Raw genomic sequence first — 27,876 nt, 5'->3', positions numbered from 1 at the left:
GACGTCATGAATCAGTTGTTCTTCACCCACTGTGGAGCTTTTAAGGCGAGCAACAGGAATAAATACAAACAGGGCTTACCACAAAAATTCAGCTGCGTCACCTGCAGCCAGTTGGGACATTCCAGTAGGGAACGATGCAATCAGACTAACGCTCACTGACGTCACATTCAGTTTAGCACACGGTGTAAAAGCAAATAAAAAATAAAGAAAGAAAGAAATACCTTAAAGTAATCTATTTTTACTGACAGTAACTGTGTTCTTAATACCACCAATTTTTAGACGGACAGATTTTTTTGTAGTTCAGTTGTTTGGGGTACTTATCCATAGAGAGTATATTACATACAGTGGATGATAGTCGGCACGCCCCCAGTTTGGAGAAGCAGGTTTGAGTCTGACGCCTAAGCTAAGCAATGTACTGCTGTGGAGGGGTCAGCAACAAAATATACTTTAGCCACCTAAAAAAAATCAATATCAGTTTAAGTGTACGCTGTATCAAGACTACTTTCACCATTTTACCTTTCGTCAGACCAAAACGTTCTCATCCCAAGTCATCCCATATCGCCGCTTTCAAGGTTTGGCTCAGTATTCATACAGGAAACACACACTGGGCCCCCTGGTGAAAGTCTAGGGTTTGTTGGACTTTCCAGCTCCTTATTTTATGTCATTACCAGCAGTGTTTCAAGCTGACGCCGTCCAGTGGCTTATCATAACACTGTGAAAGCTTGCAACCGTCGTGTTACCACCAGCGGTGTATCATACCGCCAAGAAAGTTGGCTTATGGCGCTGGTTTCTGATGCCGAAATCACTGACAAAGCAGCAGCATTTGACGACTTTGGAATGAGAACAGGCTGGTCAGACAGACATTAACGGCTTCAGTTCCCCATCTATGCTCTCGTCAAAGCCACCAGACTCCATTGAGAAAAACAACAATTTTAGCTCCCTGAACACAGGAGCTGCTGGTCTACTGCTGCTTCAATCAGTTAGTTTGTTTGTCTTATTGTGTGACTTTGGTGAATCTGAACCAACTCTTTTAAACGCCAAAGTCACACAATGACACAAACAAAACACCCGTTCGAGGCAGCAGTCGACCAGCAGCTCCTGTGCTCAACAATGTTAAATCACTGTTTTTCTCAATGGAGTCTGGCTTTGAAGAGAGTGATATAACAGCTTCATTTTCCAGCTGGAAATCAGTGCCTGACATTAAGGTAAAGTGGTAAGAATAGTCTCAATTTAGCGTACACTGAAACTGATATTGATTTTTTTAGGTGGCTAAAATAGATTTTGCTGCTGCCTCTTTCACAGCAGCACATTGCTTTGCTTCCATGTCAGACTCCAGCCTGCTTCTCCAAACTGGGGACGTGCTGACTGACATCTACTGTGTGTAATGTTTATGGATAAATACCTGATACAACCCCACTTAAAAAATCTGAACAATGCCTTTAAACAGAATACAGTTACTAATACTTTGCATTTTAAACACATTAACACCGTTGTATTCCATTACTTACGCTGCGCTGCCGATGAAGATTGTGGGACATGATTAAAGGCTAACAGACACTAACTTGACTTCACAGTAAGATATATATTGATATTTTAATATGCTGCTGTGCTTCTGACAGAGAGCTTTCTTTTTTATCATTCCTTCATAACGATTCTGTTTCTGATCATTTACATATTTATGATTTTCATTGTTAAAAAAAAAAGTTTCCATTTCTCAAGACGACTGGTTCAGATGAAGCAGTTTGAGGGAACACGGTGTAATATTTCATCAATTTCTTTCAAACCATTGTTCAATTTCAGAGTAACTGCAAACACAACTGGCAGAACAACGATTAGACCCTTTCACTGAAAATTCATGTCATTTAACTGAACAACTAAATCCATGGTAGCAGCTTGGCTGGATGATTGCCTTCCCTTCCACACAGGCTATTTTACTCTCCCACAGAGCGAATTCATTCTCCCATGTGTTTGGATGGCGCTCAAGCTCTGCCACTGACACAGTGCCATTGCCAAGCAAGACAAAAATTCTTTGATAACCAAACGATTGTTAATATGTTATGAAAGAATATCCAATTAATATGCAGAGACATTTAATTCTATTAACTCGCCCTCACCACTGTTACCTTTCTTTCTTTGGCTTGTGCAGAATCAGACTTCAGTCAAAAGAAACGTTCAAACCAGAGTTTCGTCAAGGACTTTTACTGTTTACCTTCCAGTGTTTATTCTGATTGGCAGCGATCACAACAAGCTCTTGATGAGTAATGTCAGAACAGGAGAGAATGAGGCTTGCATCGAGACAGGGAATGAGAGAAAGACTCGAAAGAATGCAAGAGTGAGGAAAAAATGAGTGAGGGAGACAGAGAGAGAAAGAGAGGTGCTAGGCCCTCATCATCGTTCGCCCACACATATTCCATCCACTTCTACATCACTCCATTACCTCCATGTAAATGACAGCTCTCTGTGTCCCGCTGAGGGGAGAAAAAGGCCTATTAACACCACAGCAGAGAAAGCCCGGGCACTGTTCAGCCCACACAGAGTGGTCCTCCTTCACCCTCACACTCCCACACACAAATACACACACATACTTATACACACACACACACACACACTGATACACAGCTGGCCGGGGGAAGAAGGGCGGATGCGAAGAGGAGGTGGGCATGCAGGATGGTCATTCAGAGGAAACGCTGGTCCCGAAGAGTTTCTAATCTGCCGCACAAAAGCAGAACGCAAGATGAAATCACTTGCCTTGTGCCTTGATTGTTGGCGGATGTGGGCTCCAACAGTAGGCAGCGTGCCTCGTGGGTAAATTAAGCATTACGAATCAACCTGCCTGCCTTTTTTTTCTCAGTTTCTACCCTCCATGTGTAATTTCTGGGGCTCAACTCAGAAATACGTCAGTCGAATCACATTTGACTGTTCCATATGATTATTCAAGTACTCATTCCTTTTATTCCACATGTAGTTTGAGAGTTTGAACAGAGTTCGGAGGGTCATTCGGGATGACAGTGGCATTGACGTAATATAGTAAACAAGCTAACCACGCAACGATGGATCGGAAATGTGCAACATTATTTTTTGCCGACACTTGCTATCAAACAAAAGCAAGAAACTGTCACATTGACTTACTGTGAGCTGTAGCTGTAAACGGAAAGCAGAAGATAATATTAATTCAAAGCTTCTTTTCCTTCAGATAGCTGCCTCTGTGTCTGCAGTTGCCTGTACTGGAAAGCCACAGCATGAAAGCGAGGAGCTCACTCTGCAGCTACTGTAAATCTGGGAATCCAAACTTCTTCACACACTGAAATGCAACTTAAAGCAATCCCAGTCGACTGAGAAGTTTCTGACTGATGATTCCAATCTCTGACTTCTACGGCGCCGCCTAATTAATTTCTCATCACTGATGGAGAAAATGGAGCCAAATCGCCAAGAAAAATGTTTGCATTGTACATTTCTGCGAACCACGAATATGTTACATCTAAACGTTATTATGTAGTGGGTAAATGATGAGGTAAACGGATTATGGTTTAGGCACATAAACCACTTGGTTATTGTTAGGAAAAGATCATGTTTTGACCTAAAGTACTTGCTTCTGGGGGGAAAATTCCTCCTGGAAAAGCAGTGATGTCTCAGTATAAACATCGGCCTTTCATGGCACTATCACAGCTAGAAAATCAGTGATGTCTCTGCTTTTAATGGCACAATTCCCACTGGAAAAGCTGTGATATCTCAGTAAAAATCATCTGCCTTTCATGGCGCTATCCCTGCTAGAAAAGCAGTGATGTTTTGGTAAAAAAAAATAAATAAATGTCTCAGTAAAAAAAAAACACATATGAACCATTATTCTTGCTGAAAACAGTGATGTCTCAGTAAAAAACAAGAGCTTTTTGTGGCACTATCTTTGCTGGAAAACTACCAAGGTTGGTGCAAACAAAGTTGCTAGTAAAACAGTGACGAGCTGCTACAAAAAGCCCCTGGAAACACAGCAATGACTTGTTGTTTGTTGGTCTTGAGCAGATGTCTTCAGCTTGGCAGGTGTCTCCCCTGGGTGACACACCATCCAGCATCCATCATCCCCTCCACCTCAAGGTGACAAAGTCAGCTCATATACTACATCATTTTAGAAATGTTGTTGTGATACGTACGAAACGTGTAATGTATTTGTGGTTTGCAGAAATGTGCAATGCCAACATTTTCTTCTGCGACTAGGCCGAGAAAATGTGTGAATGATGGCAGACAGACAGGTGTGTCTGTGTTATTACCTGACATCACCGAGCACACTGGAGGAAGTTCCCTCTGTTGAGACGTCAAATCTGCCATAATTTGTGTTAAAAGACGAAAGGTGGGAAAAACAACACGGCGTGTTTGACAGGACACAAATTCTCGGCTCTTTCGCCAGAAAGCGGTACACGTTCTCAGTGGACTGTGACTGCTGTGCCTTCACTGCAAAAGCACCCAGATATCCCGTCCACTTCCCTTCCATAATATTATGGAGCCGGTGGAAACATGGGATAATATTTGGAGGGGGAATGGAAAAGACAACGGCAGATTATGGACAACATTCATCCCCTCTCGTAGCCCCTCTGAGCTGTTTGAGTTGCCGCTGCCCTAACAACCACGTTTGGAATTTCTGATTGCAACATCAACATATGTATGTGTTTTCTAGCTTCCCCTGCATCCAGTGCAGGAAAACTCAGAGTGTGTGACTGTCACTCACACAGCACACCTTTACTCATGCAATAATAAAGCTTCCCTGACCAGGTTGCTTTCAGGCTACAGAGGCAGCCAGAGGTCAAACGGTAGAAAACACTATTGATGTGGAAATCCGTGCGCGCAGATGAATCAACTGCAAAGTGAAAGAAATTAATTGCAGGAGCAGCTCACTGAAGATGCATTCATGGGAACTGAGAAATATGGACCATGAGAATGAAATGGCTGCATCGGTTAGATGAAAGCAAAGATTAATAGTCAGTGTCAAAAAAAAAAAAAATAGTGACAATGCAAAAATGTGTCCAGTATGCTGCAGATAATAGAGTCACTCAGAGCTGTGAATAATTATGCTAATTTGAATTAGACACTGTGCAAGTCCCACTTGATTGGTAATGCACAATTTATACGTGAGGATGAAGTTCAGGGCCCTGTTTTTTGTACAATGCTCAAGCAATCCAAGACAAAGTGACGTGTTTCATCTTAATTCATCCTGATCATTTGCATCCGGCTGCTCAGGATTGATTAGACGAACCTAGATTGATTAAACCTTAGTTGATGCACGCATACATCTTGACAAAAGGGCATATAAGTAGAGAGGAACCATGATCATCTGTCTTACAAAACTGGAAAAAATAGCAAAAGAGAAAGGCCAATTCTTCACTGCAGCAGAGCAGCAGCTCATCATAGACACTTGGAGGAGGTCCAACATTTAAATTCAACCAAAGCAATACAGCCAAGGCTTTCAAAGAACAAGGCTGCAGATCTGTTCTGATCCAAAGACCAGTATTGAGACTACTTTGTGAAGGTCTTGCATCAACCAAATATTCACTCAGTCTTGTCTCAGTCTGAGACAAAGAGGACTTTGGATTTTATTGCAAGAGTGGTCGACACCACAGCAGCAGGGATATCACTAAATTGCCTGTGCATCATTTGATCTATTTGTCAACATCATTATGATAATTGGATGTAAAACTTCAAACCAATAACTTGACTCATTTCTAATTTGAAATTTTTGTTACTGTTAATGGCTGTCACCACTTCACGCCCCCCTTCACATGCTCTCCAAGAAAGCGAACGCGGGAGACAGGAGCAGAGGCTGTAGCTGTCTGGGAGCAGATGTCAGCCAAATCTTCGGTAATAAGATTTGACTAATTAAAAGGGATCTTCATTTGTTTTCTGTGTGTGTTTTTACGGGGATGTGGATCTTTCAGCGCCTACTGTACGGTTTACACGTTCCAGGTTTTATCGAATGTGTGTTATGCAGTGTGGAACGTGCACTGGTCTGGTCTCGGTCATGACTTGGTTTAGGTTGTCTTGACAACAACAGAGGCTGGCAGAAAACTGTGGATAAATTAAATGTGTAAATAATCTGCAAATATAATTATGTAATATTTCACAATGCCTATAAAGTCATTATTTTGGCATTTAAGAGAACAATTCTCACAATTCAAGATTTCTCACAATATGACTGAAATATGATGAAAAAGTGCAGCCCAATTCTCAAGGTCTGTGAACTTGTCAGAGCATTACTGTGACGTGTGTTGTTGTGCACTTCTGGCTCAAAACAACAAAGATAGCAGCGGCCAAACCAACAGGTAATGTCACGGTGGCTACATCCATTATTTTATATTGTCTAAGGGAGCAGGAGGCCTTTAAAGGCACAGGTTTGATCCAGCTAACTGTCAATAAGCCTGCTGTTTTGCAGGTTTGGGCTTTAGGACTTGTTGCTCTGACAGTTCCAGATTGAACTGAGCAAGCTACACGTTACGTTCAGTCACCTTATGTCATTTTATCCTAATGAAATAGCTGCAAGTCATTAGCATTAGATGAGTCGAACCATACAGTATGGGTGGTTTTATTATCCAGAGGACTTATAGAACATTTATTATGTCTCTATTGAAGAAAATTATGTTGAGATAATTATCTTTTTATCGCCCAACCCTATGTCAAATAATCAACATACATATCCATGATCTGGATAACTCGGAACAAAGTAAAGTGCAACAGCTAACATGATGTGACTCTCTTATTTTCAGTCTGTTATACTATACTATACTATACTGTGCTGTGACCCTGTCTCATAATAATTATGTCCATATACCACTAATTTGTAACAGCCTGTACGCTTTGACAGGTTACAATTCTTAATCAGGATAATGAGGAGATAAGATAAGCACAGAAACACCAGCGCACACCAGAGATGCCTTCATGTACCTACTCATAATTATGAATCTGTGAGTGAACAGTGCGTTTTGCACCGAGGCTGCTTCAGGTTCACCTGATCTGTAACAGGTGGATGTTTTATAAGCTTCCTGTGACTCATAATTGTCAATGCAAAGTGCATTGTTTACTCACAGATTTGTTATTTTGCACAGCAACTAATTCTTGGAGACATTCTGTGCTCGTGTTGCTACGTTGTTTTTGCCCTGGCTCAACACCCTGGAAGATTAATGAGCTTATAGCTGTTCATGGGGAAATCATCTGCTGATGAGGAAACATTTGTTCATACTGAACATGTCTGCAAAATGTTCACTGACATGTTTCATTTGTTCTCCTCACAGTATCAGCTCATGGCAGTTAAGGCGTGACTGATATTTTGTGGTTATGTTTTGGCAAATCAAAGGAGTCTGTTGAGGGTCAGGGAGGAATTGTGATCTTGGTTAAATACTGAAAAAGTCAATGATGACACAGGACATGAAGTATCTACTTAAATACTGAGTTAAAACCATCATCTTTTCTTCAAGAGACGGTTCACCCCAAAATCCAAATACATATTTTTCCTCTTATCTGTAGAGCTATTTTTCAATCGAGATAGTTTTTGTGTGAGCTGCAGAGTGTTGGAGATATTGGCCGAAGAGATGTCTGCCTTCTCTTTAATATAATGGAACGAGATGTCACTCAGCTTGTGGAGCTCAAAGTGCCAAAAAAATACATTTAAGAAACTCAACATAAATGTATCTTTCCAGAAATCATGACCTGGCGACTCAAGATAATCCACAGACCTTGTTGTGAGCAGTTTCATGTAGGAACTATTTTCTTTCAACCAAACTACATCACTGCACAGAAGGAAGTGTGCATCTACTGCTAGCTCACCTAGCACTACTGAGCTAACTATCCTTACAGTAAGTAAGTAAATTTATTTATACAGCACTTCTCACAGAGAGGACTCACAAAGTGCTTCACAAGATAAAATACAAAAAATACAATAACAGAAACAATGCAAAATACACAAAAACAAATAAAAAGTAAAGTGCAGCGAAATACAGAGATGATACAATTAATGGAACGCAAGCCTAAACAGATGTGTTTTTAACTGCTTTTTAAAAATGTCCACGGAAGAGGGCGCTCTCAGCTCATGAGGTAGTGCATTCCACCATTTCGGTGCAACAGCCTTAAAGGCTCTATCACCTTTCGTCTTTAATCTTGTGTGAGGGACAGTAAGTAGCTCAGTCGGGAGGAAGCCATTCATATTTACATCTTACATCCCGCCTGGTAATCTTGAGTAACCAGGTCATGATTTCTGGAAAGAGACATTGCTGTTGAGTTTTTGGTGCCGTGAGCTCCACAAGCTGAGTGTCATCTAGTTCCATTATACTGGAGAGAAGGCAGACGTCTGTGCGATCGATATCTCCAACACTCTTCAACTAAAACCAAAACTATCTACACTGATAAGTAGGGCTCCAACGATTAGTCGACTAATCGATGACTAATTGACTATTAAAATAATCGGTGACTATTTTAGTCATCGACTAATCGGTTTGAGTCATAGAAAAGTACTATAAAAGTACCCAAAATACTCTTATTGCAACTTCTTGCGTTCAAATATTGGCAGCTTTACACACTCTCCCATGACAGTGAACTAAAACCCTTTGGCGTGAGTACGAAACAAGACATTAGATGACATAATCTTGGGGTTTGGGAGAGACAGACGGACATTTTTCAACATTTTAACTCATTTTCGATAAAATGATTAGTCGACTAATCAAAGAAATAATCAACACAAAATAATAGTTAGTTGCAGCCCTATGATAAACAGCACTACAGGTAAGTGGAAAGATGATAGTTGTAGTAGCTTAGTACTGAAAAAGTAGATACTTCATGTCTTGTGTCATCGCTGATTTTTTCAAGATCAGCATCCTTCCCTTACCTTAACAAAGTCCTTTAATTTGCTACATTTGAAAAACTCAGCATCAATGTCTCTTTCCAGAAACCGTGACCCAGTTACAGTTGTGAGCAGTTTCATGTAGGAACTACTTCCTCTCTACCAAACTACGCCTGCCAACTGAATCACAGCTCAGAAGGAAGCGTGCATCTACTGCTAGCTCACCTAGCACCACTGAGCTAGCTAACGTTACATCTCAGCTGAGGAGTACGCCATTAATGTTTACATCTCTCACCTTCATGAGCCTCTCGTCCATGAGTAGATGCACACTTCCTTCTGTGCAGTGGAGAGAAGGCAGACATCTCTACAGGCGATGTCTCCAACACTCTGCAACTCACACCAAAACTATCCACACTGATAAACAGCACTACAGGTACGAGGAAAAATATGTATTCTTTATTGAGGGTGAACTGTCCCTTTAACTAAAGAGCATTAGTAAGCTTTCAGAATGTGAGAAGCAGAACATGAACTCGTCTCTGGCGCTTTGCATGCCAACTATCGTCCCCAATCCTGTGTGCTATAATGACGTAGCACTTCCTGCACTCGAAAAAAAAAACACTGCCAGTGTACAAGATCCATGCAGCACATGATGATGTATTCTGCAAAAGCTTTTAGTAATATATAAAGAAATGTTTTCACTATTTATATGTGCTTATTTAGCTGCTTTGACAGCTAAATATTTTATTATATTTCTTGAGAACTTTCATGTCGATGCATATAGTGCATGGCGTGCTTCAAAATAAATCTGCTCTTTTATCGAGGACACAGATTGCTACACTGAGTGTTTAGCAACATGAGTGCGCAGATTTCCACACCAGTAATTTTTTTTTCTATGATACATGAGCTCCACACAAGGCCGTTCGCAGCCTCTATGGCCAGTTTTGTATCGCCGTCCTTCCGTCCTACACTTGTCCATCTCTTACATTCTCCATCTCTGCTCAGAATAAACAACTGAGATTTGCCCATTTGAATGTTGTGTACGTGCATGTGTTATCTTTTGAGGAGAATATGTACGTGTAAGGACCTAGAGGTTGGAAGTCATCGTCAAGGCTGGATTGCGAGTCTATTGTGAGTCTACTGCAAATGGACATACACTGTACAGTGAGCGACGTTTGTGTGTGTGCGAGAGAGAAAAGTTAAAGACAGGAAAGACGACTAATAGAGAGAGCGAGAAAATGTTTAAAGACATATGTGTGGAGGTGAATGGTTGGCAAGGAAGCAACACACACACACACACATATATATAAATATATATCCACACACACAGCATGCGGCATGGGGGGAGGAGAGACACATTGTAGTTAGGACTGCCTTCATGGATCACTCTCACTTGCATAAAGAGGGACAACTTTATTGAGCGCAAGAGGCAGAGAAGAAGGTGCAAAATGAGGGACAAGTTTTTTGTTTTTTTCCAGAATAAAGAAGTTTGAAGAGAGCAGCAGAGTGAGAGAAGAGGGCTCGGAGAGCACGAGAGGGGAGGAGAGACAGAGAGGGAGGGAGGGAGTGAGTGAGGAGAGAGATAGAGAGGGGAAGGGGGAGAAAGACAAGAAGAGAGACGCAGAGAGACAGACAGATGGAGAAGCATGCAGCAGCAGCAGAGAGGAGGAGAAACAAAGCGTGTTGACTGAGGAAGTGTGCATGCCATGCGGGCCATGTGCTCAGGTAAGTCCCATCTACGGCTACTCTTTCAACACAAGTCTCCTGTTCTCACGTCTGAAGCCTCTTTTACACACACTCGCTGCTCTTACAGAAAAAAAAAAAAATCAGTAATAACACAAGGTAGGACTGTCTTCTTCTTGTTGCTTTTCAGGAGCTTAGCATTCAGAGGAGTTGCAATTTTTTGTGTTTTCACTCACTGGCATTTCGTATCTCACCTTTCCAGCTTTTAAATCTCATGCAGTGCTTTTTATATTTAATTTTATTTTAAGGTTTGATGATGCCACTGTCAGGAGAAGTTTTTATTTGCTTTGTGCACGATATGATTTGCAAAAAATGTTTGATTGATGCCACAGATGTAGTGCAAATGAGGAGCTTTTATTCAGATCTGGCTGTTGCTTGCCGTACGTGTGTGTGTGTGTGTGTGTGTGTGTAGCTGTGATGGTCTAGTATACTGGTAGTATATTGGCAGCAGGACTGAGGAATGTGTGAGACTTCGCCCCATTTCTCTTTGTTCCCTCTCTCTCTCATTTTCTTTCTCCTTTTTTCTCTCCGGGGTTACACACACACACACACACACACACACACACAGTCAAACCAACTCTTGCAGAAAACCAGTTGAAACTTCCCACCGGCAGGAGAGAAATGTCTGGAATGTGATTATCACGTATTTGTGTTTATTTTATCACTGCGGGTCGCTCGCAAAGCAAAGAGGAAACCAGATCAGGCGCATGCCCGGCACTTAGTGTGAAACCGTGTGTGTGTGTGTGTGTGTGTGTGTTAGTGTGTTGACATGTGTGTGTGCTCAGTGCTGGTGGGTGGGGAGGGGATAGGGTGGGAGGGTAAAGAGTGAGAGCTATTTGGCAGTGCACGTGAGTGTGTGGGTGGTTGTGTGGGTGTCAGGGTGAGTGGGTGCAGAGCTCTCTTTGAGTGAGAGCACATGTGACTCGAAGTGTGTGTGGGTGTTGAGTGTGCATGTGTGTGTGTGTGTGTGTGTGTGTGTGTGTGTGTGTGTGTGTGTGTGTGTGTGTGCACAGAAAGGTGAAAAGTATGTGTGCGCAAAGGTAAGGTGATTGTGTGTTTCCGAGTCCACCTTTGCATCAAAAGGAGGTGGAGGAGGAAAAAAAGAAAAAGAAAAATCCACTCCCCTTTCCAAAAAACCTCTCCGTCTTTCTTTCTGTTGTACGCTCATTTACACGCGTGTACATGCACACGCATATATACACACACACACAGTTCAGGCGCCTGTCAAACCCAGCGCATTCCTGAGCGCTCGAACACACAGAGTCTGAATGGTGGGATGAATGCGGGGAAATTCAGCTGAAACGTGAGGACAAAAGCCAGGGGGACATTTAAGAGGGTTTAACTCCGCAGAACCCTGGGAATCAGGGAGGAAACACACACACATACACACGCACGCTTACATTAACGCATGCCTACACGTGCACTGAAATGCGAATAACTGTGTATACATCCTGACACACACACACATGTGTACAGCTGCAGCTCCAACAGGCTGTTAGAGCCTGGAACAGAGGGGAATTCCCAGGGAGGAGACAGTGAAAACACACACTACACCTCTGCCTTCATATACACAATGGGCCTGGGAGCCAACATACCAGCGCTGAAACACACTGGTGGAGGTGCTGTAGCCTTACCACCACTGTGGTGCACCAGTGACTTCAATGGTAAACCATTGACTTCGATGGTACGCTACTGACTTGAATTTTCAAAACCACCGAGGGGAGTTCTGCAAGTGACAAATTCTCCAAGAATGACGGAGCGGCGTGGCTCCTTTGTAGGCTTCGTGTGTAAAAGATCAACCAGGGCTGAGTTGTCAAATGGGCTCGTAAAACAGCAACTGGCGGAGTCTTGAAAGACGATTGCTGTTAGAACGTTTGAGATAAAGCATTTCAGCTCTAAAGTGCCACTTTATGAAATCCATTAGCGCTGGAAAGAATGCAAAGATTTCAAACTTCTGCACCAAATTGACTTTTTCCTCCAGAAACACTGGGTTCACCATTTCAGCAAAGCATTATCAAACGCTCCCACGTGAAACACGCCTTTGCAAATTATCTCTGACTTCAAAGCCAGCCCGGTATCTCCAATTTCATCAGGTGTTTGTCGTCCAGACACAAAAGTTCAGTGGACGTTACAGGTCAAACTTTTCCCGGTGCCTCTGATGTCCCGCTGCACGCTCGCTGTGTGTATGATGTGTGGTGGGGGGAGGGGGGGGGGGGGGTTAGGGGGGATGAGGGGACGTTTGTGTTGACCTGGAATCAATATTGCTCACTCAGTCAGATCAATACAGAATCAAAAACACAGCCCCTCTCTGCTGAGAAACTCGAAGGGGAAACTGAGGGATTATCCCCAAATTACTTCACAGGTCCTCCAGTGTCACACTGAGCTTGTTGCAAATTGGTGTGTGTGTGTTTATGTGTGTGTGTGTGTGTGAGTCATGGAAAAAAAAAGTTATGAGTTTGTTATTGAGTGTTTCTAAAAGATACAGCCATCTTCTTGCTTTTAAATCTCAATTTATGTGCAGTTAATCTCATTTTTTTAAACAATTTGCCATAAATTTATTGGATTCACAATGAGGAAAGTGCGTACTGTAGATATGGATTTCTTTGGCTCAGGATGACACAGTAGAAGCATCCAAGCGTGTCTGATTTCCTGCTTATCAGCTTCAATTATGAGAGCCCATTATGACTGAACACTCAACAGTAAATTCAACATCTTAATTGTGAATTTAAGGAACTTCCAAGCAGTGTTAGGGTGAATTCAATCATCTGAGTCAGTAGCAACATTCGTGTCAGTTCATCAAATGACTTATCAAGTGAATTTAATCAAGCGCCGCTCATCACAAAGCTCTTTGTAAGATATGAAAAACCTGCCACTGTGTCACAGTAATCATCAGCCAAAGCTAAATTATAGCTTCTTGTGTTTTCGCTGTCATGTGAAGGGTTAAATTAATTTTACAGAAATTAAAATATGCAATATTTCTGGGAAGTTTACATTGAAGAAATACCCATCCCAAATACCAGAAACTGAGGTCATAACTGTACTCATAACCAGATAAGAGAAAGAGTGGGCAGAGTAATTTATTCAGGGAATTTCACAATATGAAGCTCCAGTCATGATGCTGGTAATATTGTCGGTGTGGTTTAGAGACCTCATACCTCCTCAACCTGTGCCAGCGGAGAGAGACAACAGGCAGCGAAAACATTTGTTAATTTCCCAGATTGCTGTAGCAAAAAAAAAAAACACTCTCAGACTGAGAGTGATGAGGCAGCCCGTGAAAGCGAAGAGGGGAGGGAAAGGAGCAGGTGAGCAATGACAGATCATCTCGCACATTTCGCAGGAAATTCACACAAATGTCGACGCATAAATTTAGGTGAGCAGGTACAATCCCACTGCAGGTGTATTTCCCCAAAAGGGAGAGCAGCATGAGACAGACAGCTCTCAGTCAGCTTATGGTTTTTCGATGTTTCACATTTAGTGTTTGATTAGAACTGACTTGAAGAAGAGAGGAGCCTCATTGTAAATTTAATTGCAGCAGAAGTGTGAATAGCCTCAGATAATTCACTGTTATTTTTCTTTGTGCTTTTTAGTTCATTTGTAAAGATACTGTGCCGAGCGCGACTCCTCACCTCTCAACCTGTTCTCTGTGAGCAATTACGAGTTAGTTAAAAGGAAATGGCACAAGAGAAAGACGAAGCTGGTCTTTAAAAGGTTTTATGATAATTGTGACATTCTTAAAAGCATTAACGCGTCTGCAGAGAGGCTATTTGGTCCTGGTGCGATAACACAGGGGTCTTGCAAATTAGCATTTCATAAATCCCAGACTACTGTAGATGCAGATGATGTGAAATCTCTGACAGCCGTCGCTCCACGCTCACCTGTTGGGCGCAGAATGAAATTAAAGCTTTTGCTCAGTTTGCTGGGGACCTCCTGGAAATATCTCAAGGACCCCTGGAGGCTCCTGGACCCCCACTTTGGGCACCATTTTTTATATGAGAAATCTTTGCACAATGCAAAGACAAAAACATGAATCTGATTCTGTTTAGAGGTGAGGATAGAAATGGGAAAAGAGTTTTTGTTTCAGTTCTTGAAATCTTTATTATGAGATAAAAAGAGGAAGGAAATTCAAAATGTATTTGCTTTGGAGAGCTGATAAATTTCCTAAATCATTCTGAGTTTTATTGGGGTTTTTTGGAAGAAAAATATAATTATAATATGAAATATTTGGCTCGTTACTGTGTGGTAAGGATGTGCATTATTGCGGTGCGTGATAGTTTATGAAATCTGCTGTTAAAGAACATTTTTAATTTGATTTACTTCTGTTATTAGCAACTGACTCTACTATAGAAATTTCTCCTTCCTCTTCTCTTTCACTTCTACTCTTCCTGTGCACCTTTCGGTGTTGTCACCGACAGTGGCATCACTATTCAGCTATTAGTCTCCGCGGTCGTCAGGGCGCACCGGGACGGTCCCCGGAGCCCGAGGGGGCGGCGTGGGGGGATTTCTTGCGGGCTGAGGTCGACTCTCGGCCATCGCGGGGACGAAGCAGCGGCCGGCTGATGTGCGTTTGGGGCAGGCAGCCTCCACTCCGAGGCAGCTGAGCCAGTCAGTGGCATTTCCGATCGATCCGGTGAGAAAGCCCCGCAGGCAGTGAGGCAGGCAGTGAGGCAGGCAGTGAGGCAGACACAGATAACACACACTCAGATGAGTAAGAGCGCAATATTACTACGTGATGCATCGATCCTCCTCCTTTCTCTCGCATATATCAGCGGCTGTCTCTGCTTGATTTACGGAAACTTTCTGTGCTCAGCCGTCGGTGATGTTTTGTTTGAGCTTCTTGTGTGTTTCTGTGTGTGTGTGTGTGTGTGTGCGTGCAGCGGATAGATCCAGGAGCGCTGCGCTCGAGGAAGGTGTCTGCAAATCGGGCTGTTTTTCTTCTGCAACTCCGACCGCCGAGCAACACCACAGGACACAGGTACAATTTAATATTGTCTTTAAGATTTCAAATTTAAATGTTCAGCTTTTATTAATATTAGTATTCTTAAAATCAATCCACAAATAACGATTAACAAAATGAGATTTTACGCACGAGCTTTTCCTGCTATGTTTCAGAATAAATGCCACTTTTTAAAAAAATATAATTGGATTTTATAATTAATTGTGACTGTGTGCGCGCCGGTGTGTGATCGAGCAGCAGCAGTGTGCTGAGACTGTTGAACATGGCATCGCAACAGTGTGTGGTCTTCTGTGGCTCTGGCAAGACCATTGTGCACTCTTCACGTGCGTGTGTTTGTGAGCACGCAAGCTCGTGCGTGCGCGTCCGTGCGCGAGAGACAGAGAAAGAGAGACAGAGAGGAGGAGAGGAGGTATGTGAGTTGGGCTGGAGGAAATTCTTGTTTTGGAATGCGTTTACCCCGGGGGAGACCCCGTGACTCCGGGACAGACAGACAGACAGACAGGGGGAGCGGAGGGAAGACAGACAGACAGACAGACAGGCAGGCAAACTGATTGTGATGCTTCCTCTCACATAATTCAATCAGTGATACAGTGATTTATAAAGCAAGTATCATGCAATTTGCTAATTCAGCGGCAGTGACAATTTTCTTATAAACTTTTAACATTTTTTGTTTTCTTTTAAAAATCATTTCTCCCAGAGGACTCTAATTAAAACCATGCGCCCTCAGTCTTACAGTGTTGCTGTATCCAACAGGGGGCAATGGTGACATGTAGTTGGAACTCAGTGGTTATTAATGTGCCACTAATGTCTACTCCCAATTTTACATTTAATTTCCTACAAATGAATGTTCTTTTATCTGTTTGATTTTGCAAAACTCTGCATTGATGGATTATAAAAGCACATCAAATAGCATTTGGATTTATAGTGTCTACAGAATTGTAAATTCATTCAGCTCTGGTGATAACTGGCTGCAAAATACTTGTGAAAAACCTTTAAAAATGTCCACTTTGTGACACTGCATTCCTCAGATGATCCAATCAGGGGCGTCGTAGTGAGAGGGGGGAAAGTAGGACTGGGCCCCTGAGGGTAGGGGGCCACTCAAAAAGCATGCAATGAAAAGTTTGGTTTTGTTAACAATTGTTTAATTTCTTAGAAATTAGTGCCACAAGTAAATTAAAATTGGTTGAATAAGTCGGCTCTCTGAGGCCCCTTGAAGGTGCAACATGGTTGAGTCCGCCTCTGCACAAGGATTTGTCTCTAAACACAGCTCGAGCTGAGCGAGTGTCTGCTCACACTGTCATGTCTTCACCAGAGAAAGAGAAATCAGGGTTCCAAAAAAAAGGAAAGGCAAAGAAAGCAAACTGACTTTGCAAATTAAAAAATGAAAAATCAAAAGGTGCGTGAAGGAGACATGGTTCAAGAGAGGGCAGGAGAGGGGGCCCACAGAGTTTGCTCATGTGTATGATGCAGAATTTGGAGCTACACCCCTGGAGCCAATCACTCATATATTTATTTGTCACGAGTCCTGTCATGCATGCATCGTAGTTTTGCCTCTTCTAACACTGTAGGCTGCTGCTTTATAATGGTGCATGTTTCCAGATGGTTCTGGTAATCCATGGTTTCTAGTCGTGGGATGATTTTAACTATAGTTTTAGGTTCAGTTGCTTCTGTTGTTTTACAAATTAAATCCAACAAACCCTCAGTTAATTCACTGAAATTTTTCTGAAATCATTTAGTGTTTAAAAAACAAAATCTGGAGATACATGGCTTGATGATGATGATGATGATGATGGGATGATGCTCCCTCACCTTCATGTGCTGCATATGCAGAACAGACAGCCTGTTAAATTAAAGCGTTATACGCTGTGGTTTATAGTGTGCATTTCCAATATGATCAATAACATGATGTGGATGCAGCTTCAGGCAGAGTGAGCGCTGTGTACTCATGGAGGGAGATGAAGAAACAGACTGAGCATTTCAGGGGTTCTGGGTGTAAAAAGTTGTTATGTCATATACTGTACTAGAAACTTGGACAGAAGTGGGTGCTTGGATTCACTTTTTTTTAGTGGACAGACTGGGGTTAGCATCCCGGTTGGTATTGGACAGGGAACAGTGTTTCTGGAACAGCGCTGGGGACTAGAGGGAGAAGGACTGCTAAAAGCTCGCCCACACACAAATGTGAGATATTCTAATGAGCAATCTGGCCCTTCTGAATATTATTCCTCTTCGCGGTACAGGCATCCTACAACGTGTGACATTGTGCAAGTCTATCAATTTCTTGCAAGAAATGTTTTGTGGTAGATTTCAGTTGGATAAAGGTGTCAGTGATGAGAATGTTTGCAGTACGATGTGAGTGACGTGCTCCTCTGACACCTGTTTTTTTCACAGCCTGAACTCTTCGTGATGCACATCAGCGAAACCGTGGCGATCGAGGGCTCCTGTCCTGCTGGTAAGCATCACACATTATCTTTTTATCTTTTTAACTGATGCAGAAATAGCCTGAATTCATTTACAAAATGGAAAAGTTAGCCCAGGCAGTGGAAACCAGACTGTCCTTGACAAACTGAGATTTTTGTTAATGCACTTTTGCTCTGTGTGAAAAGAGTTTTGATCAAAATTCTACTGGAGTCTCTTCTCATAAAACACTACACATCCCAATGCATCTGCTACATCTAAAAACCATTCATCACCCTCATCAGTGTCCTTTCATTAGATCAAAATCCTCCCCTGAAGCTGCGGTTTAAAAATAAACTGCAACCTCCTGAGCTCAGCCGTGTTAGAGGCTCTTTACTTACAGTAGCCAACAGCACATGTGCACATAAAACATTTTGGTAATGTAAACCAAAAAAAGAATAATCTGGCAGCGTGATTCACACACAAACACACACACACGTACAGCATGTACGGCCCACACACTCCCACGTGTTTCCCCTGCCTCTGCTCCCTTCAGATGTAAGGCACATGACATCATTAAAGAGGTGCTCTAAAAATCAGTGTGGGTACTGCATGTGGGTAGGCAGTGTGCGTGTGTGTGTGTTGTGTGTGTTTTTGTTTCTGTGTGGGTGCGGGGAATGAAAGCCAAAGCTCCAGAGCCGTGGGCCCGTGCTGGCTGTGTGTGTGTGCCCAGCCGGAGGCTCTGGTCCTGGGCTGCGCTGCCTCCCACGCTGGGGTACGGCTGGGGCTGAGTGGGAGGGAGGAGTGGGAGGGAAGAGTGGGCCGGGGCTGTGAGTCAGCCTGTTGCGGAGCCCCCAGACAAGAGACCGCTGAGGGAAGAAACACACTGCTAGAGTCTCTCCCTGCCAGCATTCGGAGAAAGTTTATTATGAGGAGCGTAGTTGTCCCGGAGAATCAGTGAGAGGAGAAGATGTAACTGCTGAAATGGCAGATAGCAGAGACAGTGATGGAGCCTCAGAGGGTGTCAAGATTCTGGAGAAAAACTCGCCGATACTTTAATGGCTGCTGAGATTTCAGACGTGGTTACAAAGTCTTTTAGATGGCAGAGGACACCTGAATGTAGTTTGCATCTTCCTTTCTTTGTATTTCAGTGATGCTAGTTTTGAATTATTTAAAACGCTGTACGGAAAACAATTGACTTGCTGCAGCAGCTCTGCAACCTCCCAAATCACTTCTGTATTTTTTTTACCCTTAAATCTTCCCATATAGCTATAGAAAGGCTCTGCACAGCCGTCTTCTCATTTCCTTGCACTTCTGAGACAGATGGCCGTATCAGCCCCGGCCCCATCTGCTGGAACCACTTGCTCTTTCTCACTCTGTCTGCTCTCTGAAAGAAGGAGCTGAGAAAACAGAACCCCCATGCTGCATGTCCATTTAATCTGCTGTGAATGACATGCTCGCATTCCACACTTGTGCATGAACATGCATATGCATAGTCCATTAGTCATAAGTGATGGGGAGCATTCGTCAGTGGTGATTGTGCCGGGTTAGTAAACACGTTTCTGGACTCGCGCTCGCACAAATGTGGCTTTCATCAACAAGTCTGTGTGAGAGTTGGTTTACTCCAATAACTGCAAAATCATGTCTCAGATTCTCAGTTAAACGAGCTCAGTGGAGCTGCTGCTGTCGAAAGGTGATTGAAAGGATATCGGAAGACCTGATCTGTATGTAAACACTATTACAATTCATGATTGTTACTGTATGTGCAGGATGATAATTTCAGTGGTTGATGACGCACCTGAACGCCACACTTGAGAATGACTTTGGTAGAAGTTAAAATCACCTATTGGAATATCACTTCAGTAAAAGTCTTAAAGTATCTGATATTTACTGTACTTAAGCATCCAAAGAAATTTGATTATATTAAATGTAATTATGTATTGAAAGGAAAAGTACAAGTAAATGCTAGTGTGCTAGGATTATTAAGTTATTTCTTCGTAACATGTACATAACATTAAAAATGGAGCGTACTTTACGTTTCAAGAAAAAGAGGTCTATAGTTAAAGCTTAGATTTAAGGCAGTGGTTCCCAACTGGTGGGTCGAGCAGTGAATATGCGACACAGAGCTTTTATTCTGAAGTGCTATTTACTACTGTAGAGGTAGTGACTAATGGAGAGCTTCTTCACAGAGTCAGTGAACGTTTGATGACATGGCCAAACGCAATATGATGCTGAATATATTAAACTATGTGGACCCTGAACTGATCACTGAAGGGAGTCTGGACCTTTTGGCTGGACCAGTTGGGAACCATTGGTTTAAAAACAAAGTCCAGATTTTCTGTAACCCCTTTCCTTCAGTCATCCATCTATTCCTTCTTCCTTCATCCTTCCTTCCCTATTTTGTAGTACGTAACTAGGAGAAGTTATTCTTCATTAATCCCTGAGGGGAAATTGAATTTTGTCACTCTGTTTTCATACGCACACATGCACAAACAGGACCTGTACATGCATTAAATGGAGGGATGTCAGAGTGGTGCCTTGCACAGAGGCCCATCGGCAGTGCCCAGGAGGTGAACTGGCACCTCTCCAGCTACTAATTCACACTCTATATTGGATCCAGATAGGGACTTGAGCCAGTTACCCTCCAGCTCCCAACTAGGGCTGCAATGATTAGTCGACTAATCGATGACTAATCGACTATTAAAATGATCGGTGACTATTTTAGTAGTCAACTAAAAGGTGTGAGTCATTTTTCATAGAAAAGTACTATGAAAGTACCCAAAATATTCTTATTGCAGCTTCTTACGTTCAAATATTGGCAGCTTTACACACTCTCCCATGACGGTGAACTAAAACCCTTTGGCGTGAGTATGAAACAAGACATTAGATGACATCATTTTGGGGTTTGGGAGAAACAGACCGACATCTTTCAACATTTTAACACATTTTTTGATGAAATGATTAGTCGACTAATCAAAGAAATAATCAACAGATTAGGGAAATGTTTCGGAGTAAAAGTGATGGTTGACAGAAATTTAAAAACTCATGTAAAGTACAGATACTCCCAAAGATACCTAAGTACTGTAACAAAGTATTATTACTTAATTACATTACACTACTGGATAATTCACCCTGGACAGTGAGATACTGTGATCACAGGAAGCATGTGACTGATGCAGGTTTTTCTGAGCTGGAATCAGTGATGAAGCTCCTGACAGGAAATATTTGGTGCAAACATTTTCTGTGTTTTGAAATCTGTCCAGTTTCGTGCCAAATGCCTCCAAGGAAAATATTCGGCATGTCCTGTGAAATTGGATTCTTTTGTAGGGTGGAATCGGCACTTAGACCGAGGCTGCAACTAATGGTGATTTTCATTATCCATAAATTATGTTGATCTGCTGTTTCTCCTTTGTTGTGTTTGATAGTAAACTGGATATTTTTTGGAGTTTCGGACTGTTCTGACAAAACGAGAAAATTGAAGATGTCATGTTGGACTTCAGGAAATTGTTGCAGACATTTTGAACCATTTTACAACCAAATGCTCAGATTAAGGCAGGACAGCAGGTTTTTCTCCTCATACTTCACATCTCTGCTTCAGTAGCACCTACGTCCTCCAAACTTTCCAGTTTTATTTTATCTATATCCTGAGGGCTTTGTTTATGTATCATTCACAGCCTGATTTATTAAACATTTTATTCCTAAAAACATTGCGAAACTGATTTTTTTATGGTCATATTTTCTTATTTATGGAGTGAATAAAAAAGAGCTCAGCAGCTCAGCAGCAGCAGCAGCAGCAGTGGTGTTCCTGGGCTGGGCCATCACTCTGATAATAGAAGGTGGTTCTCCAGGAAACACAGAGGGAGTCCACCAGTCTGGGGCTGGGGGGGCTGGAGCCAGGGGTGTGGAGCAGCGGTAGATGGGGCGGTGGGAAATGCTGAGGGAGGGTACAACATTGGCGTGTGGAGGCAAGGCGGAGGTGGGACAGGCGAAAAGGAAGGCAGGCGAGGAGAAGGGAAGGACAGGGAAGTGAGAACAGGAAACGCTGGTCATAGCGGTGGGGGAGAGAGGAATGTTTCACAAGAAGCCCTCTCCGCCCTGTAGCGTCAGGATGAGGGCGTCTGCTGTTGCTGTTGCTGCTCAGACAGCCACCAGCCAGCGGGGGAGCTCATGTGTGACACAGTCCTCACACACTGCGTCTTATTACACACACACATTCTCCACAGTGTGACCCCTCACCGCCTTGGCAGCGCTCGCGGCTCTTATATCCTGTGAGTGGGCCAGCCAGCAACGGAGTCACTGCCTTCACATAGCCCACGTTGTGTGGTTGTGGAGGAGCGAGGGAGAGAGGGAGGCTCATACTGTGGCTGTTTTTCCTCTGACACCTCCGAAGGGAAGAGGAAGAGGAAAGGGGGAGGACAGAGAGGAAAGGCGGAGTGGAGAGGAGAGGGACTCACAGGGCAGGGATGACAGGGTGGAGCGCCACACCAGTGGGTTCCTTTAAAGGAGTCACAATGCTGTCATGCAGCAAACAGACAAACACATACGTAGGTTTACACGCTCGTGACATTGTTGATGTCACACTCATATCATGGGAGCATTTTTATGTTTTTTGTCCAGCATGTTTTCATCTCAACTCCCCACATCCACATATGACGCCCTCCTGCATTTGTTGTTGACATTCTAGGACGCCGTGTCAATTTACACCTGTTACATGCAGTGTGTCCTCTTTAAACACACGTCCGTTTTCACAGGAAATGAACAGTTTCTGAGCGTTAGATGCATACTTTTTGTTTATTTCAAAATAAACTTACAATGTCGGTAAAACACCTGGCGTTTGGCGTCGCAGTCTGACGCTGAAATCACTGCAGTATTTGACGACTTCATAATGAGAATAACAAAAATGATGGTTTTCACTTCAACGTTTTACTATAAAATTTGATTCTATGATAATTCTGATTTATTAAAATATTCTCATTTTTTTTTAAAATTAAGTCCAATAGGACAGGAAGCACACGTGACAGGTCGCAAACTCAGAGCCCAACTTATGTGGAGGAGAAAAACGAATCTGACAGGTCAAATTATCAGAAAATAAGACAGTAATAAACAGGAATTATCCTTTAATACTTCCTCTGGCACCAACACTACTGTTATGACAGCTATTACTTTATATAGCTTAACCTATTAGTTCACCAGTGCGTCACAGCAGAAGCATTTCTGTGTGATGTAATTAGAGACACTATAGCAGAAGTAATGGAAAATTCAAGCATCACCTAAACACATCACAACTCAGCCCGCTGTGGTTGGTTCTCTCCACTCAGAGGTGCCTGTCTGTCACCAGAGCTGCTGCTGAGGTATCCCCGCGAGTCACACAGAGTTCAGGGTTATCACGGGGTAATAAGCACACACACACACACACACACACACACAGAAACAGGAGGGTGCAAACACGTTACAGCAGGGCAGTGGAGAGAGATAAGACGTAGAGTCATGCCTACCCAGCGTGACTGTGACATCACAGTTGTATCTGTGTGCTCACTGTGCTAGAAACAGACTGGCCTAATATAGTCAGTGTAGATCATGCCACACGCGCACACACACACACACACACACACACACATACTGGGGCAAGGGGGTCTGACCGCCATATTTCCATCTTCTGTCCTTGGTTGGTTGTAAGAATGTGTTACACTGAGGTGTGTGTGTGTGTGTGTGTGTGTGTGTGTCTGTGTGAGAGCCATTTTAGTGAATGAAATGACGTCGCTGTTTCGTCTGTTCTTGTCCATCACTGGCTGAGAGTTTCAATCTTAGCAGAGACAGGTGCATGTATGACTGCATGCTGCCTCTGTGCGTGCATGTGTGTGTGTGCTGTCTTGAGATTACTGTCATTACCTAATTCATAATTTTAAGTTTCCTTTGAGGACGCAGGGTTAAAATTCCAACATGTCCTCCCAAGTCGTCACTGTCACGATGTATTCAAGGTATCCTCCTGCTTCTGCTCTTGACATTTCGGGATGCCACAGCCAAGGCCGGGACGTCAGCAGAAGCATGTGGTTAGATTTAGAAATAATATCATGGTTTGGCGCTACATTTATACTTTAATTTGGGAAGTGAACACTGAGCTCTCGGGTAAAAGTCCAGGGTTTGTTGGACACATCCACCTCCCCTCCTGCCTGCCTAATAGGGACTTTCCAGCTCCTTTTATTATGTCGTTACCATCAGCGTTTCAACCTGACGCCGTCCAGCAGTGTATCATACTGCTGCAACACGTGCCATCTAGCTGACCAGTGGTGTATTATAACACAGCGGAAGGTTGCGTCATTGCAATGCATTTGTTGAAAATAGCTGTGAAAAATAATGTTTGCCTTGTGTAAATGTATACACTGCAAATTTAACTTTTACTTAATTAATTTTATTTTATTTTATTTTATTTTACTTAATTTTTACTTAAACTTTAAGGCAGCCTAGACACTAGCTTTTCACGTTTCTTAACATTTTGCCATTCTGAAATATTGTCCATGGACATATCCGTCCACAGCTGTCCAAAAATATCGTATCACCACCTTTGCCCATGTGTGACACACATGCTTTAGATGTATGGCCATTATTTGGTGCATGAATTGGATGCGTGAAATATGGCTGACACTGAGGAGCAGCAGCTTGCCAAGTACTAATCACATGTGAGAAAAAAACAACCCATTTTTCTTTTGGATTTTCTGCTCCCATTCAGGAAGAAAATTTATTCACTTCACGGGTGGAAAATCTGCAGTTTCTGCATCTTACTGCTCAGTGACATCACCATGGAAACATACTGTCACTGCTCGTCCTTCTGTCTCCCCATCTTTATCACCATCTCTGCGACCATGTTTACTCAGACAGGAAAAATGCAAAGCAGAGACGATAATCTGATCATCACTTTGGGTGTTTTGCTTCCATTTGCTGAGACAATTTAAAAACATATAAAGCTAAATGACGTTGTTTATTATGTCTCTCTAAGGAGGACAAAGTGCCACAGGCTGCTCCCTTTTTCATGATGTTTGGTGTTATACTTCAAATATTCTCAACAACCAGAGATGGATTTTTCCAGCTAATACAGATAACAAATAATTACCTGCTTCTCATGGCCAACACCAATAAAATAACTGATCATTTCACATTCTCGTATTTTAAAAAGGAGTTCATAATGCACACCTGAGGGTAAGAAAGGCTGAGATGTACTGAGCAAAGGTGATTAATTTAATTTTCCATAGCTCTGACCTAACTAAATTTAACTGATATCGCTGTGGCTGGTAGATCCCCAAATCTTCCAGCTGCTCAACAGATTATCATTGTTTTATTGAGCTGTAAATTAAAAAAAAAAAAAACTCTAGCAGCCTTGTGTATTTTACCAGTATTTGTCTGGTGCTAATTTGCAGCCCTGTCTAGCGGTTATTAATAGGTTTAACGACAGAGTTTAGCCATGTAGTTGTCGGAGTGGTTTGCAGGACCGTTTAACAGCTCAGTGTTGGATCTAAAAACCACTGCTGCTGTGTTAGCTGGAGCTAAATGAGCAAATGTAAAAGTGACCGTCGCTGGGAGGGCAGCAGCTCCAGGAACAGTCCTTCAGCACTGCATCTAACCAGTGTAGCGGCAGCAACAGAAAGGATCAGACCCCTGACACAGCCATGATGTCTTCTTCTAAGTCAAGAAAAATGTCCACACTGGCAACAACATGTGTGGCTCTCTAGTTAGCATGCTGCGTTTGCTCTTCTCCTTCTACTCTGTGTTTATCAGCGGTGGAGATGCCGCGCTCGTCAAGACAGTTAAAGGAGAAATTTGGCTTTGTATTATTGGCTCTATTTATTGGCTAGAATTTGATTACCAGAATAGTAAGTCATTGCATAATATCAGCCTGATATATATCATGCATCCCAATCAATACCTCCTCACATGATGGACTGTCATTTTAAAGTCAGGAGTTATATCTAAGCATGCGGCCCCGCCCCCGTCTCATTTTGTCCGTCTTGTTGCTTGAATTCTTTGATTTTATCTCTCCAGCTCTTTTTTATCTCTGTCTGTGTGTCACTGGCGACTCTGGTCAGCCATTAAACTGCCTCTCAGGCCAACCCAGCAGAATTCCCAGGCTGCTCGGCTGCCTGAGTTCACACCTTTTTGTCCACAGGAATCTCAGGAATCCCCAGCTTCCTTTCCACTGCAATCTCCATTGTGTGTGTGTGTGTGTGTGTGTGTGTGTGTGTGTGTGTGCGCATGTGACTACATGAAGGAAAGGCCCCCGCCTGCGTCCGTGCATGTGTGTTGAAACACATCTCCGCCCTTGTATCCACCCAGAGAAAGCAAGCAGGCGGTGCTCCATTTGTGCCCACAATAGACTGAGTCACATTCTAAAATGGCAAACCTCTCAGTTACTGTGAAACTTTACTCTTTAAGACAAACTTGAGTGGAGGCTTTTAATGTCAGGCTGCGGCTCATGATGTGAAAATGGCAGTTTTGAAATCTCAGCAGCGCGCGCAGGATCTACATCGTCCTGATTTACCCCCGAATTCATCGGGAATCGTATTAAATCATACAAATGTGTTCAAATTTTAACATTCAATCTTTTAATAGCTAAGAAATCATTTTCTCAATTCTACAAAATAAATAGGTAAACTGTCAATTTACTTGTTAAGGTCAAACTGCTGCACTCTTTCATTCTAACATGAAATTACCCTTTTATTAAGAAAAATATTAAAAATTTCCTTCCCTATGACTCACTGTCCTTGGCTCGCAGAGCAGCCGAATAAAAAGATCAAGAATAATCTGTCAGATTGCTGCTCCTGGCAGGCAGCAGCCAAATGAAACGGTTCAATTGAAATAGCTGCACACAAGAATTAATTTGTTGTCAGAGCAGCCTGAAAGGAAATTAACAGACTTCATCTGCGACTTCGGAACATCAGCTGAGAGGTGATAGGGAGCCCACTGTCAGACAGGAGGACAGTGCTCTTATGTAAAGCCTCTCGGTGACTCCTGCAGGTTAGCGCTGAGGTTTGTCAGCAGGTCTGGAGTCATTTATCCACTCCGACCCTGAGTCATCCCCGGCTTGAGCCCAGCCTGCTGCCGGGGCTCAGAGGCACCCACTGAACACAATGAGAAACACACAGAAAGCCATTCACTGGCCCGACACACGACAGGCAGTGATTCACCCACACCCACTCACTCTCTATCCACACATAAACCCACCACAGAGCCGTACATGTACAGGTTGATGTCTTGGATAATGATGCAGCTGTGGTGACAGAGCCAGAGGTTGGTGTCAGGGTTTATAGATTACTCCCAAAATTGGAAACAAGAAAATTCTGCTTGACTTTTTATAATGTTTTTTTTTTCTTGTGAACAACAAGTTTTACCTCCACTGAACTCCAACAAGTGAGAACCACTTCTTGGACTTCTCTCAGCTCATAGACATACAAGACCAATGTGTCACAAGCAGGGCCGTAGCACCAGATTCTGTCTCTGTGGGCCCCCTGCCCTCCATCTTTTCATCCATGTCTCTGTCACACACCTTTTGAAATGTTTGTCTTACCAAAGTGAGTTTGCGCTCTTTCCCTTTCCTTCCTTTCCTCTTTTTGAGCACAAATTTCTGACACTTTCTCATCCAAACTTGTCAAATATCGCCGCTTTTTCAGTGGACTTTCACATCAACATATGACACACTAGGTATCCTCCTGCGTCTGTAGTTGATGTTCCAGGACATAGTGTTTTTTCGTAGGAAGCGTACAGTTTCTGCTCGTTAGATGCATACGGTCTTTTTCAAAATAAACGTACAACTTCCGTAAAACACAGCATTTACGTTAATTTCACTGTGCAACAAGAGCACGTGGTTCAGTTTAGACCAATCCCATTATTGATTTTTATTGACTGGCTCAACATTCACACGGGAAGTGAACACCAAGCTCCTGGGTGAAAGTCCAGGGTTTGTTGGACCCTCCAACACCCCTACTGT

The 27,876-nt window shown here is 42.8% G+C and overlaps 1 long non-coding RNA gene across 1 annotated transcript; it reads left to right on the top strand.

The window, feature by feature from the left end:
- Positions 1-10,429: 10,429 nt before the first annotated feature.
- On the top strand, positions 10,430-20,646 carry LOC144466880 (uncharacterized). Its single transcript, XR_013493296.1, has 3 exons — positions 10,430-10,534; positions 15,427-15,524; positions 17,895-20,646. It is a non-coding gene; the product is annotated as an uncharacterized LOC144466880 (long non-coding RNA).
- Positions 20,647-27,876: the final 7,230 nt, after the last annotated feature.

The sequence above is a fragment of the Epinephelus lanceolatus genome, chromosome 14 (genome assembly GCF_041903045.1).
Source record: "Epinephelus lanceolatus isolate andai-2023 chromosome 14, ASM4190304v1, whole genome shotgun sequence".
Lineage (NCBI taxonomy): Eukaryota > Metazoa > Chordata > Actinopteri > Perciformes > Serranidae > Epinephelus > Epinephelus lanceolatus.
The sequence above is the reverse complement of the archived record's forward strand: the minus strand, read 5'-3'. Positions and strand labels throughout refer to the sequence as shown.